We start from the raw sequence: 14,481 nt of genomic DNA, 5'->3' as shown, positions 1-14,481 counted from the left end.
ATGCCTAAACTGTATTTCTGGACTTGCACATAGCCTATGCTGGTGCACTATCGTTGCATAAAATGGCTGCCGATCATGTATTGATATTGACTAACTGAAGAAAAAAAAGTTTGTTTTAAGCAGTAGTTGGCTCGGGGCATTTTTTTAAAAATTGTGCACTGCACCAACCAAACACTTTTTCTGTAGATCTCTGAGTACATAAACCATTTCTTGATAATATTTCTCCCTGATCTCTCCCTCACAGCAGCTGCAGCCTCTCCCTATACTAATCTGAGCAGAGCTACTTGACTCTTGCTTAAATAGAGGCTGGGTCACATGCTGCAGTTGGCCAATCACAGCCATGCCAATAGTAGGCAGGGCTGTGATGGCCTTTTGGGGCAAGTAGTATGACGCTTGTTGATTGGCTGCTTTGCATCCTTTCAAAAAGCACCATAAAAATCGTCGAACATCGAACCCGAACCCAAACTTTTACGTAAATGTTCGGATTCGGGTCCGGGTGCCGAAAACCCTAAAGTTCGGTACGAACCCGAACTTTACAGTTCGGTTCGCTCAACTCTAATTATTTTCTATTGTTGACACTGGCTTCAAGAACTTAAATGGGGACAGGAGAAGAGAAAGAGCACAAATGTATAAAATATTGTAAAAGACAAAACGAAAATATATAAAAAAAATCTTCACCTCAAAGTTTCATATATAACTTTTCAGGCCAATTGGAGCAACTTTGATTCATGACAAATCGTTTTGGCCACAAATGTAATTTTTTAAAACGAACTGGACATGAAACAAATTTTAAGAAGTTCACTCGTCTCCATTTTAGAGCAATTTTCATGGCTATTTGCAAATAATTATAATTAAATGTTAATTCCTACCTATCATATATTTACATGCAACTTAACATAATATGGCTGCAGTGATGGAAAGGATCAGAGCAGCACTACTAGAATGAGGAGGATTCAGGATGGTGATTATACTTTCTTTTTCTTTTTATAACAGTGTTCCTGCCTTTAAAAAAAAAATTGAACATATTTTCTGACTTCTTTACTTTTGGTAGTTATTGTAGATCATGTGACCCTTATTGACACTTGCTAGATCTTATAGTGTGATGCTGTATGAACATGATGTCAGTCTATTTATTCCTATGAGATTGACATAGAGGATTTCATAGGAATAAATAGAGAAGCTGACATCCCGTCCACACAGCAGACACTATGGGACCCAACAAGTCTCATCAGGGGCCGCTCCAAAGTAACAAACCGTGAAAATACATGATTTTAAAAAGCTGATCTCTAGTTCCTATGACAAATCATCAGTTCATCTGTTTGACAGCTCTGATAAACAGCCCCATTTGTTTTTAAATTTACAGCCACTAAATGCTGATTACAGGATCCATGGCTATAAAAAAGGCCATTCATCTTTTGCATAAACTTTATTGACAAAAGTATTGGGACACCTACACATTACAAAACACACTACAAAAGCGGTTATGGTGTCCCATTCGAAATCCCTAGGCATTGATATACAGTTGATCCCACCTTTACAGTTAAGACAGCTTGCACTCTTCTGGGATGACCTTCTAGAGGATACGTATTAGAGTGTTCCTGTGGCAATTTTTTTTCCCATTAATCCATGAGAGCATTTGTGAGGTCACTGATGTTGGATGAGAGGGAGTGGCTCACAGTCTCCATTCTAGTTCATCCCAAAAATGTTCAATGGGGTTGAGGTCAGGGCTTTGTCATAGTCAGTTAAGTTCTCCCCATACCAAACCATCCGTGCCTTTTACGAATCCTGCTTTGTGTCATGCTGGAACACCAAAGGGCCTTCCACAAACTGTTCGCCCAAAATTGGTAATACACAATTGTCCAAAATGTCTTAGTATGCTGAAGCATTTCACTGGAACAAAGAGGCCTAGGCCAACCCCTAAATAATGACACATAGCACTATCCCTCTTCAACCAAACTTTACAGTTGAAACAGTGCAGTCAAGCAGGTAACAGTCTCCTGGAATTTTTCAAACCCAGACTCGTCCATCAGACTGTCAGACAAAGAACACATTTCCACTGTTACAGAGTTCGGTGGCAGCATGCTTTATACCACTCCATCTGATGCTTGGCATTCTGCTTGGTGATAAGAGTTTCAAGTATGGTAGCTGTTTGGCCAGGGAAACCCATTCCATGAAGCTCCGGGAGCTTTTTGTGCTGATGTTAATGCAAGATGAGGTTTGGAAATCTGCAATTATTGATTCATCAGAGCATTGGTAACTTTTATGTACTATTCACCTCACCACTCAGCACTAGCAATTTAATGGACTGACTTGTTGCAATGGCGACATCCTATTACAGTACCACACTGGAATTCCGTGAGCTCTTTAGAAGGACCCATTCTTTCACAAGTGTTCTTAAAGACAGACTAAAAGGCTAGCGGCTGGAATTTACGCACCTAAATTCAATGGTTAAAAGGTGTGACCCAATACTTTTGTCCATATAGTGTGTCTCATTTATTGGACCAGTATGTAGTTCCCTAAAGATATATACTTATTGACAAAAAAAAACTCACTACCCATAAAATAGACACACACAGGAGCTTTGGTGCCCAAGTCAACACTATGCGTAGTAAATATTTTAAAACTTACATTGATACATTATTACTGTATTCATTCACATGAAAACAGAAAAGCATTAATATTCGTAATGTACTTGATTTGTTAAAAAAAATCTAGAAAGTCCAACATGTGCATACCTAATATATTCTCTCAGGAGCCATACAACACAGACCTTTAATTTACCTTCACTAAAAGATTCTGTTGTCCATAAAGTATAAGAACTGACACTTACACAAATTAGGCACAATCATAAATATCAACACACTGGACCAGAAGAATCAATAAAGTGAATTACTCTGACACTAAAGTTTATCTAGGAAAACGTATCTCAGCTTGTCACTAAGAAGTGATCCAGCTGATAGACAATTATAAGGCGCAATTACCACAACCCGTTACAGGATACATCAAAATGTATTATAAGACAACGCGTTTCGGGGTCTTGAAGGCCCCTTTATCAAGTCTGTGTCACCCTAATTTTATGTGCAGCTGGGTGTATACTGCCTGGTTTCTTCTAAAAATGGCGCATGTCTGTACCTTGTGCTAGTTGGAATAGGTGTAGCAGTGTCACCGCTACGGTCCTGTGTGCGGCATGTGTGGAAAAGGCGCGTAGGCGAAATGGTTATTTTAATTGCCTGGAATCTCCAATGAGTGTAATGTGGCAGTTAAAGAACTAAATGTAATTATAAGTGTGGAGAATATCTTATCTGTATGCGCATGTTTCAATAGTTCCATTGTTCAATTTCCCTTAAAAAATTAGATTTCGCTATTTTTCTATCTTTATTCTGTGGAATAGTTTATTTTCTAGTGAGTACAGAACACATGTACAGTTGCAAGAAAAAGTATGTGAACCCTTTGGAATGATATGGATTACTGCACAAATTGGTCATAAAATGTGATCTGAACTTCATCTAAGTCACAACAATAGACAATCACAGTCTGCTTAAACTAATAACACACAAATAATTAAATGTTACCATGTTTTTATTGAACACACCATGTAAAAATTCACAGTGCAGGTGGAAAAAGTATGTGAACCCTTGGATTTAATAACTAGTTGAACCTCCTTTGGCAGCAATAACTTCAACCAAACATTTCCTGTAGTTGCAGATCAGATGTGCACAATGGTCAGGAGTAATTCTTGACCATTCCTCTTTACAGAACCATTTCTGTTCAGCAATATTCTTGGGAAGTCTAGTGTGAATTGCTTTCTTGAGGTCATGCCACAGCATCTCAATCGGGTTGAGGTCAATATGCCTTCTGGAGTGGGTCACTCCAGAAGGCATATTTTCTTCTGTATAGCCCATTCTGTTGTTGATTTACTTCTATGCTTTGGGTCGTTGTCCTGTTGCAACACCAATCTTCTGTTGAGCTTCAGCTGGTGGTCAGATGGCTTTAAGTTCCCCTGCAAAATGTCTTTAGAAACTTGGGAATTCAATTTTCCTTCGATGATAGCAATCCGTCCAGGCCCTGATGCAGCAAAGCAGCCCCAAACCATGATGCCCCCACTACCATACTTCACAGTTGGGATGAGGTTTTGATGTTGGTGTGCAGTGCCTCTTTTTCTCCACACATAGTGTTGTGTGTTTCTTCCAAACAACTCAACTTTGGTTTCATCTGTCCACAGAATATTTTGCCAGTACTGCTGTGGAACATCCAGGTTCTCTTGTGTAAACTGTAAACATGCAGCAATGTTTTTTTGGACCGCAGTGGCTTCCTCTGTGGTATCCTCCCATGAAATCCATTCTTGTTCAGTGTTTTACGTATCGTAGATTCTCTAACAGGGATGTTAGCATATGCCAGAGACTTTTGTAAGTCTTTAGCTAAAACTCTAGGATTCTTCTTCACCTCATTGAGCAGTCTGCGCTGTGCTCTTGCAGTCATCTTTACAGTACGGCCACTCCTAGGAACAGTAGCAGCAGTGCTGAACTTTCTCCATTTATAGACAATTTGTCTTACCGTGGACTGATGAAAAGCAAGGCTTTTGGAGATACTTTGTAACCCTTTACAGCTTTATGCAAGTCAACAATTATTAATCGTAGGTCTTCCGAGAGCTCTGTGCGAGGCATCATTCACATCAAGCAATGCTTCTTGTGAAAAGCAAACCCAGAACTGGTGTGTGTTTTTTATAGGGCAGGGAAGCTGTAACCAACACCTTCAATCTCATCTCATCTCATTGATTGGACTCCAGTTGGAGACCTCACTCCAATTAGCTCTTGGAGATGTCATTAGTCTAGTGGCTCACATACTTTTTCCACCTACACTGTGAATGTTTACATGGTGTGTTCAATAAAAACATGGTAACATTTAATTCATTGTGTGTTATTAGTTTAAGACTGTGATTGTCTATTTTTGTGACTTAGATGAAGATCAGATCACATTTTATGACCAATTTATGCAGAAATCCATATCATTCCAAAGGGTTCACATACTTTATCTTGCAACTGTATAAAACATCAAACTACAGAAGATTTTTTTAAACTTTCATAGTTGAAAAGATAGTAATCTTCTTTTCATTAATTTTAATTTATGAATAATCTATCATCACATATTACAAACAGATGTTCAAATTATATAACAAACACCTTAAGTATCTAATAAACGTCCCCAAATAAAGGAAATAAAAAAATCCACCCCTCCTATCCACTCTCCAATATCACAACATTTCTCCAATATCTCCAATTCATTATTAGTAGAGATGAGCGAATTGCAGCTGATAAAATTTGATTCGCAACAAATGCTAATTTCCTCGCGTTTCGTGGTAATGAATCGCAAATGTCCTAAAATGGCAGCTACACACGTGAGGACTGAGGACATGGGGCAAGGAACTCTGGGAAGGCAGGATCACCCAGATTGACATAACCGGATACAGCTAATAATCAGCCAGCCAGCCAGCCCTGTGATGTCACAGCCCTATAAATACAGCAGCCATTTTAGATTCTGCAATTTTCCAGCATTTAGAGTGCAGGGACAGATGTATGGAGGCGCTAGGGACAGCAATTGGACAAACCTCATTGTGTAAAAACAAAGACAGAAAAAACGATTTATAAGTGCAGGGAAAGGATAGGGAGGAATCATTTCACAGCATCTTAGTGCAGGGAGAGACGTCAGAAGGCGCTAGGGACATTGATAGAAAAGTGATTTACAAGTGCAGGGAAAGAATATTTGGGGACCCAAATAGCCATTAGACAGCTCTGTCATTCCAGCTATTTGTTATTGGGCTGCAAGTGCTATGTTGAAAAGCCTTTAGTGGCTTATATCTTAGTATCTTTAGTATCTTATATCAGTACTACAAGAAAAATATATACGCACTTCACTGGTCAAAGCGTATAGGGTCGTATTCCAGTACAACAAGAAAAATATATTCTTATTTCACTTTTGCAGTTATTTCTGTTGAAAGCGTATAGGGGAGTATTACAGTAAAAAAGAAAAATATATACGCACTGCATTGTTGCAGTTATTTCTGGTGAAAGCTTATAGGGGCGTATTTCAGTACTACAAGAAAAATATATTCTCAGTGCATTTCTGCAGTTATTTCTGTTGAAAGCGTATAGGGGTGTATTACAGTAAAAAAAGAAATATATATATTTTCACTGGTGCACTTATTTGTGGCAAAAGCATTCAGTGGCCTATTTCAGTAAAGAAAGAAAAATATATACACAGTTCACTGGTGCATTTATTTCTGCTGAAAGCATTTACCGGCCTATTTCAGTACAAAAAGAAAAATATATTCTCAGTTCATGTCGCCGGTTATATGTGTTGAAAGCATGGCTGGGAGTCAGCACTGCGGCAGCAGTGGGAGGTTGGGAGCCAAATGTGCCTGGGGTAGAGCACCTGCTTCACAGCAGCCTTCCCAGGGCCGCTGCAAGGATTTTTGCCAACACAAGCAAAGCTACATCCCCCCCTCCTACTCGCAGCTCACCTGGCCCTGGTCCCATGTGCAGCAGCTGGCTTCTCCTCTGTGTGGTCCTGGTATCTTCTTTCTTCTTCAATTGCTGCTTTGGGGACCGTATTTTTTGCCCTCTAAGACGCAGCAGCCCAGAAGACGCACCTAGGATTTAGAGGAGGATAATAAGAAATAAATATTTTCCATTGCTCCTCAGGTCAGACAAGCAATCAGACCCCCAATGTTAATCAGACCTCAGATCATGCCCCCCATGTCAGCCATCATGCCCCTATGTCAGCCTTCATGCCCCCATGTTAGCCATCAGCCCCCCATGTCAGCCATTAGCCCCCCTGTCAGCCATCATGCCCCCATTTCAGCCATAAGCCCCCCATGTCAGCCATAAGCCCTCCATGTCAGCCATCATGCCCCCCATGTCAGCCATTATGCCACCATGTTAGCCATCATGCCCCCATGTTAGCCATCAGCCCCCCATGTCATCCATCATGCCCCCATGTCAGCCATCATGCCCCCTTGTCAGCCATCATACCCCCATGTCAGCCATCAGTTCCCCAAGTCAGCCATCATGCCCCCCATGTCAGCCATCAGCACAAATAAAAGAAAAAAAAATAACTTACCTCTCCTGCTTCTGGACACCGCCGCTCCACACCACCAGCGTTCTCTCTCTACTTCCTGGTTCTCGGCTGTCAGCTGTAAAGGCTGCGCACAGTGAGGTCACATGATGCGCAGCCCTTTACAGCAGACAGCTGAGCCGAGGACCAGGAAGCAGTGAGTACAGATCCTTCACCGCTTCCCGATCCTCCGGTACTAATAAAGCGCTTCCAAAATGGAAGCGCTTCATTAGTATTCGCCCCATACATAAGACCCAGGGGAAAAATATGGGGTATTTAAAAAAAAAAAGTTTCATTTTTCCATATCCCCCCATTTCGGCGCCCTAAGGCAGTCGCTTGGTCTGCCTTATTATAGCACCGGCCCTGAGCCTACCTACCCGAGAAGTAGTGGTGCAGGGGTTCCCGAAAGTTGCGGCGGTAGCAGTCAGTCATTGCGACGGTTATATGTGGTAAAATCTTTATTGAAGTATTTCGGTCGAAAAACAAAATTTATTCAGCAGTCAGCGATGCGGTTATATGCGGTAAAATCTCCATGATATCTTCATGATAAATCTGCAGCGTGTGGGGTGGCTTGTACACACTTTCAAAAAAATCCTTCAGCAGAGCGAATAGATGACCTTCCCATGAGCTGCTGTCGGGAGCAGCGGTTCATTTATGAGATGTCCATATAGTGCCGGGGGAATCCGAATACCCTCTCAATCTCCATGCTCCGTTATATGTTGTAAAATCTTTATTGAAGTATTTTGGTGGGAAAAACAAAATTTTATTCAGCGTTCAGCGCTGCACTTATAGGCGGTAAAATCTTTTGTGAAATATTTCTGTGGAAAAGCAAATTTCATTCAGCGTTCAGCGCTAGTGATGGCCCGAACAATTGGCTGGCGAACAGTTCGTGGCGAACATAGCTTGTTCGCGTTCGCCGCAGTGGGCCAACATATGTGATGTTCGGTCCGCCCCCTATACATCATCATTGAGTAAACTTTGACCCTGTACCTCACAGTCAGCAGACACATTCCAGCCAATCAGCAGCAGACCCTCTCTCCGAGACCCTCCCACCTCCAGGACAGCATCCATTTTAGATTCATTCGGAAGCTGCATTCTCAGTGAGAGGGACAGTGCTGCTGCTGCTGCTGATTCAATAGGGAAAGCACAGACTCATCTGCTGTAAGGACAGCATCTTGACAGCACCCCAAAAAGCCCTTCTCAGGGCTGGTACATCAGTGTGCTTTTTTTTTGTAATATATATATATATATATATATATATATATTGCAGTTGCCTGGCTGCCGTGTGTGAGAGGCTGCAGGCTCAGTCACAGACAGCACGTGCACACCATTCATACAGGGTGTGACAGAAAATACCTTGCAGATAAAAAAAAATTATATTTAATATTTTTCTGTGATATATTCACATTTGCAAGCCCGTGTGTGTCAGGCCCACACATACTGTACTGTGGCCACTGGCTAGGCCTCCACTCATACCGTTACAGGGTGTCATTCACTCAAATACCTTGCAGATAAAAAAAATAATATTTAAAAATTTTCTGTGATATAATCACATTTACAAGCCCATGTGTGTCAGGCCCACACAGACTGTATTGTGGCCACTGGCTAGTGGCTAGGCCTCCACTCATACCGTTACAGATTGTCACTCACTCAAATACCTTGCAGATAAAAAAAATTATATTTAAAATTTTTCTGTGATATAATCACATTTGCAAGCCCGTGTGTGTCAGGCCCACACAGACTGTACTGTGGCCACTAGCTAGGCCTCCACTCATACTGTTACAGGGTGTCATTCACTCAAATAACTTGCAGATAAAAAAAAATTATATTTAATTTTTTTCTGTGATATAATCACAGTTGCAAGCTCGTGTGTGTCAGGCCCACACAGACTGTACTGTGCCCAGTGCCCACCACTTATATAGGGTGGCAAAGTACCTTGCACGCATAGTACCACTTATCTAAAAAAAATATATGACAGGCAGAGGCAGGCCACCCCGATGGGGCCATCGTGGTCGTGGTGCTGTGATTTCCACTGGCCCTGGAATAATGCCCAGTGTTCAGAGACCACGTACCCTGAACCCAAAAAATTCAGAGAAAATAGTTGACTGGCTTACACAGGACACCCAATCTTCAACAGCTTCCGCTAAGAACCTTGACGCACCATCCTCCTCCAGCTCAGCTTTGGTCACCTGCTCTCAAGTTACCACTCTCCCGCCCGCCGCCACCACCACCACTACCACCACAGCCAGCATAGCCTCTTCACTTGATCCCTCAGAGGAGTTATTTACACATCAGTTGGATGAAATTAGTGATACGCAACCATTATTGCCAGAGGATGTAGATAACAGGGATATGTCAGGCAGCATTACACACATGGACGTACAGTGTGATGATGATGATGATGTTGTACCCGCTACTGCTTCCTTTGCTGAGGTGTCAAATACAAGTGAAGTGGTTGATAATGACGATGTGGCCGTGGATGCCACGTGGGTGCCTGCTCGAAGATAGAAAGAAGAGGGGGAAAGTTCAGAAGGGGAGACAGAGAGAAGGAGGAGACGAGTTGGAAGCAGGGGGAGGTCGTCGCAAGGAGCTAGTGGCACAGTCAGACAGCATGTATCGGCACCCGGGGTCAGCCAGACAGCACGCCAATCAACGCATGCTGTTGCCACCACCAGAATGCTGTTATTGCAAAGCTCAGGAGTGTGGCATTTTTTGTGTGTGTCTGCCTCTGACAACAGCGATGCCATTTGCAAGCTGTGCCAAAAGAAACTGAGTCGTGGGAAATCCAACACCCACCTAGGTACAACTGCTTTGCGAAGGCACATGATCGCACATCACAAACGCCTATGGGATCAACACATGATGACGAGTTGAAGCAGCATACAAGCTCAAAGTCACCATCCTACTCCTGGTCCAGCATCTTCAGCCACGTCAACCACTGCTGTCCTCCTTGCCCCCTCTCAACCAACCGCCACTCCGCCTCTCACCTTCACCAGTTCCATCTCATCTGCCCACAGTCAGGTGTCTGTAAAGGAAATGTTTGAGTGTAAGAAGCCAATGTCACAGAGTCACCCCCTTGCCCGGCGTCTGACAGCTGGCTTGACGGAACTCTTAGCCCGCCAGCTTTTACCATACCAGCTGGTGGAGTCTGAGGCCTTCAAAAAATTTGTCGCTATTAGGACACCACAGTGGAAGGTACCCGGACGAATATTTTTTTTTTCAAATAAGGCAATCCCAAACCTCTACTCAGTGATTGAAAAGGAAGTCATGACATCTCTGGCATACAGTGTTGGGGCAAGGGTCCATCTGACCACTGATACCTGGTCTGCAAAGCACGGTCAGGGCAGGTATATCACCTACACTACTCATTGGGTTAACCTGCTGACGGCTGCCAAGCATGGAATGCATGGCTCTGCAGCGGAGTTGGTGACACCGCCACGACTTGCAGACGGGCCTACTGCCACCTCCTCTACTCCTCCTACTCCATCCTCTTCCATAACCTCCTCGGCTGAGTCCTCTTCTGCTGCGGCATCTGGCTGCACATCAACTGAATCCCCCCAGCTCCCCAGGGGCTATTCCACATCCCGGATACGACAGTGTCACGCTGTCTTGGGGTTGACTTGCCTGAAAGCAGAAACCCACACCGGACCAGCACTTCTGTCAACCCTGAACGCACAGGTGGATCAGTGGCTGACCCCGCACCAACAGGAGATCGGCAAAGTGGTGTGTGACAATGGAAGCAATTTGTTTGCGGCATTGAATTTGGGCAAGTTGTCACATGTGCTGTGCATGGCACATGTGTTGAATCTCATCGTACAACGCTTTGTGTCTAAGTACCCAGGCTTACAGGACGTCCTCAAGCAGGCCAGGAAGGTGTGTGGCCATTTCAGGCGTTCCTACACGGCCACGGCGCACTTTTCAGACATTCAGTGCCGAAACAACATGCCAGTGAGACGCTTGATTTGCGACAGCCCGACACGTTGGAATTCAACACTTCTAATGTTCGTCCGCCTGCTCCAACAAGAAAAAGCCGTCAATGAGTATTTGTATGACCGGGGTGCTCTGCGGAGCTGGGAATTTTTTTGCCACGTTACTGGAAGCTCATGCACAATGCCTGTAGGCTCATGCGTCCTTTTGAGGAGGTGACAAACCTAGTCAGTCACACCGAAGGCACCATCAGCGACCTCATCCCATTTGTTTTCTTCCTGGAGCTTGCCCTGTGGAGAGTGCTGGATCAGGCTGTAGATGAGCGTGAAGAGGAAGAGTTGTGGTCACCATCACCACCAGAAACAGCCTTGTCATCATCTCTTGACGGACCTGCGGCAATGCTGGAAGAGGAGTATGAGGAAGAGGAATCAGAGGAGGAATGTGGCTTTGAGGAGGAGGAAGACCAACCACAGCAGGCATCCCAGGGTGCTCGTTGTTGTCACCTATCTGGGACCTGTGGTGTTGTACCTGGCTGGGGGGAAGAACAGACCGTAGCTCGGCATCCAACCTTGTGCAAATGGGGTCTTTCGTGCTGTCAGGTCTGTTGAGGGACCCTCGTATAAAAAGGATGAAGGAGAACGACCTGTATTGGGTGGCCACGCTACTAGACCCCCGGTATAAGCAGAAAGTGGCAGAAATGTTACCAAATTACCGGAAGTCAGAAAGGATGCAGCAGTTCAAAACCAAACAAAAAAATATGCTTTACACAGCTTATAAGGGGGATGTCACAGCACAACGGGAATCTAACAGGGGAAGAGGTGAAAGTAATCCTCCTCCTACCACGACCACGGCGGCAAGGACAGGACGCTTTACAGATATGTTGTTGATGGAGGACATGCAGAGCTTTTTCAGTCCTACACATCGCCACAGCCCTTCGGGAAACAGCCTTAGAGAACGACTCGACCGACAGGTAGCAGACTACCTCGCTTTAACTGCAGATATCGACACTCTGAGGAGCGATGAACCCCTTGACTACTGGGTGTGCAGGCTTGACCTGTGGCCTGAACTATCCCAGTTTGTGATAGAACTTCTGGCCTGCCCCGCTTCAAGTGTCCTGTCAGAAAGGACCTTCAGTGCAGCAGGAGGCATTGTCACTGACAAAAGAAGTCGCCTCGGTCAAAAAAGTGTTGATTACCTCACCTTCATTAAGATGAATGAGGCATGGATCCCGAAGGGACTGACAGTGGGGGATACGTTTGACTAACAAAAGGCCTGATGACATGCCTTGGCCTCAAAATGGTCCCCACACTGCTGTATTTAATGTCTGCATACCGGATGACTTTCGCGAATTCTCCGCCACCAACTAGGGTTCAAGCCGCAATGTTTTAATCACCTTTCTGCCTGGAAAACATCAATATTTCCGGCCGCTGCTACAGCAGCGGCTGCAACAATACCTATTTTTTCAGGCATGTGTACATGCCTAATTTTTCTGGCCTCTAGTGCTGCACTGTGGCTGCAAAAACAAAACAAACAAAAGGCACATACATGTGTCAATTCCCCTTCGTGTTCAGTACCTTGTTGTGGTGAAGGGGCTTGCATATCACAATGAAGTGATCATCACCTCTATGAGTGTGTTGGCAATGTTGCCACACCCCAGATAAGGCCGTTGATTCATTATGATCAGACTAAAAGCGATCGGCTGGATAATTTTTCATAGAAAAAACATTATTTTTTTATTTTTTTTAAGTTGTATGGGTTTTTAATACATAAAATAAAAAAATCATAATAAAGTCTCTTACTAGTTTATTAGAAATAATGCAGACAATTTTAAAAATCCCCATCAATTCCAATACAAAGCAAGTACAGAGCTCAGAACAAAATTATTTCAGGATGTCGTTTATTCGACAATGATTAATCAATTCGACACACGTCCCCGGATAGGGGACATAACAGGGATTAAACTGATAGGAATAGTACTAGTTAAGACACCACTCATATAGGGTGTCACAGCACATTGCTCCGTGCACGCGCAGTGCCCCAACTTGGGAGTAAGAGGACCGACCAAGCTGCTTTTTCCATCTCCCGGTTCCTAAAATCAATTCAGTTTGGTGTATCAGAGTTTGGTCTGTCACTGTGAAGGCAGTCGAAGGTACCCAGCCTAAAAAATTTTCACAAAAGGCAATCCCTGATATACCACTCATATCGGGTGTGACAGTAAATTGCACGGCGCAGACGCAGTGACCGTGGCATGGATTCAAACAAAGGGGAGGGAGCCAGCGTTTTTTTAACCATCTCCCCATTTGAAAAATCAATTCAATTCATCTTTCGGGGACCCTTGGTGTTGTACATGGCTGGGTGGAGGAAGAAACCTTCAATGACATCAACCGGACATGGCTAGCTTGGTATCCAACCTTGTGCAAATGGGAAGTTTGCGGTTGGGCAAATGGACTGTTTGCAGTTATTTGCGGTGCATTAAAAGGGGAGTTTGGTCTGTCAATGTCTGTGAAGCGGGCGTAACCCTTACACTACCTGATCGTATACACACACTGGATGTTTTAAACCACGTTGTTCAAAAAAAAAAATTGGATTGTTAGGTGATTTATGCCCTTTATGGATTAAAATCCAATTCTGCGCCAACTATGTAATTTTCCATGGGAGTTTTGCCATGGACCCCCCTCCGGCATGCCACAGTCCAGGTGTTAGTCCCCTTGAAACAACTTTTCCATCACTACTGTGGCTAGAAAGAGTCCCTGTGGGTTTTAAAATTCGCCTGCCTATTGAAGTCAATGGCGGTTCGCCCGTTCGCGATTATTTGCAGAAATTCGCATTCGCCGTTCGCGAACGGAAAATTTTATGTTCGCGACATCTCTATTCAATGCTGCAGTTATATGAGGTAAAATCTATTTGGGACTTATTTCGGTGGAAAAAGAAATTGTATTCAGCGTTCAGCGCTGCACTTACATGCGGTCAAATCTTTTGTGAATTATATCGGTGGAAAAACTAATTTCGTTCAGCACTGCAGTTATATGTGGTAAAAAAAATTGTGACTTATTTCGCTATCTGCCTTAGCTACTATTCTGATGCTGTTTCCCGGCTGATGCCACACATCTGAGGCCAAGTGCTCCTTCTTTCACCCACCATCTTCAGCAGGTACTGGTATTGCCACCCACCTGCACAGTAGGTCACTTTGCCACTCTGTCAGCCTCCAGACACTGTCATTATGCCACTCTGTGGCCTCCTCCTGATGCTGCTGCTGCCGCCACCTCCAGACACGGTCATTGTGCCACTCTGTGGTCTCCTTAATGCTGCTGCCACCTCCAGACTCTGTCATTGTGCCACTCTGTGGTCTCCTCATGCTGCCACCACCTGCAGACTCGCTTGTGGTGCCACTTGGTGGCCTCCTCATACTGCTTCCACATCCAGACTCTGTCATTGGGTCACTTT

This window comes from Bufo gargarizans, chromosome 3 (genome assembly GCF_014858855.1).
Source record: "Bufo gargarizans isolate SCDJY-AF-19 chromosome 3, ASM1485885v1, whole genome shotgun sequence".
In the NCBI taxonomy this organism is placed as follows: Eukaryota; Metazoa; Chordata; class Amphibia; order Anura; family Bufonidae; genus Bufo; species Bufo gargarizans.
This window is presented reverse-complemented; position numbering follows the sequence as displayed.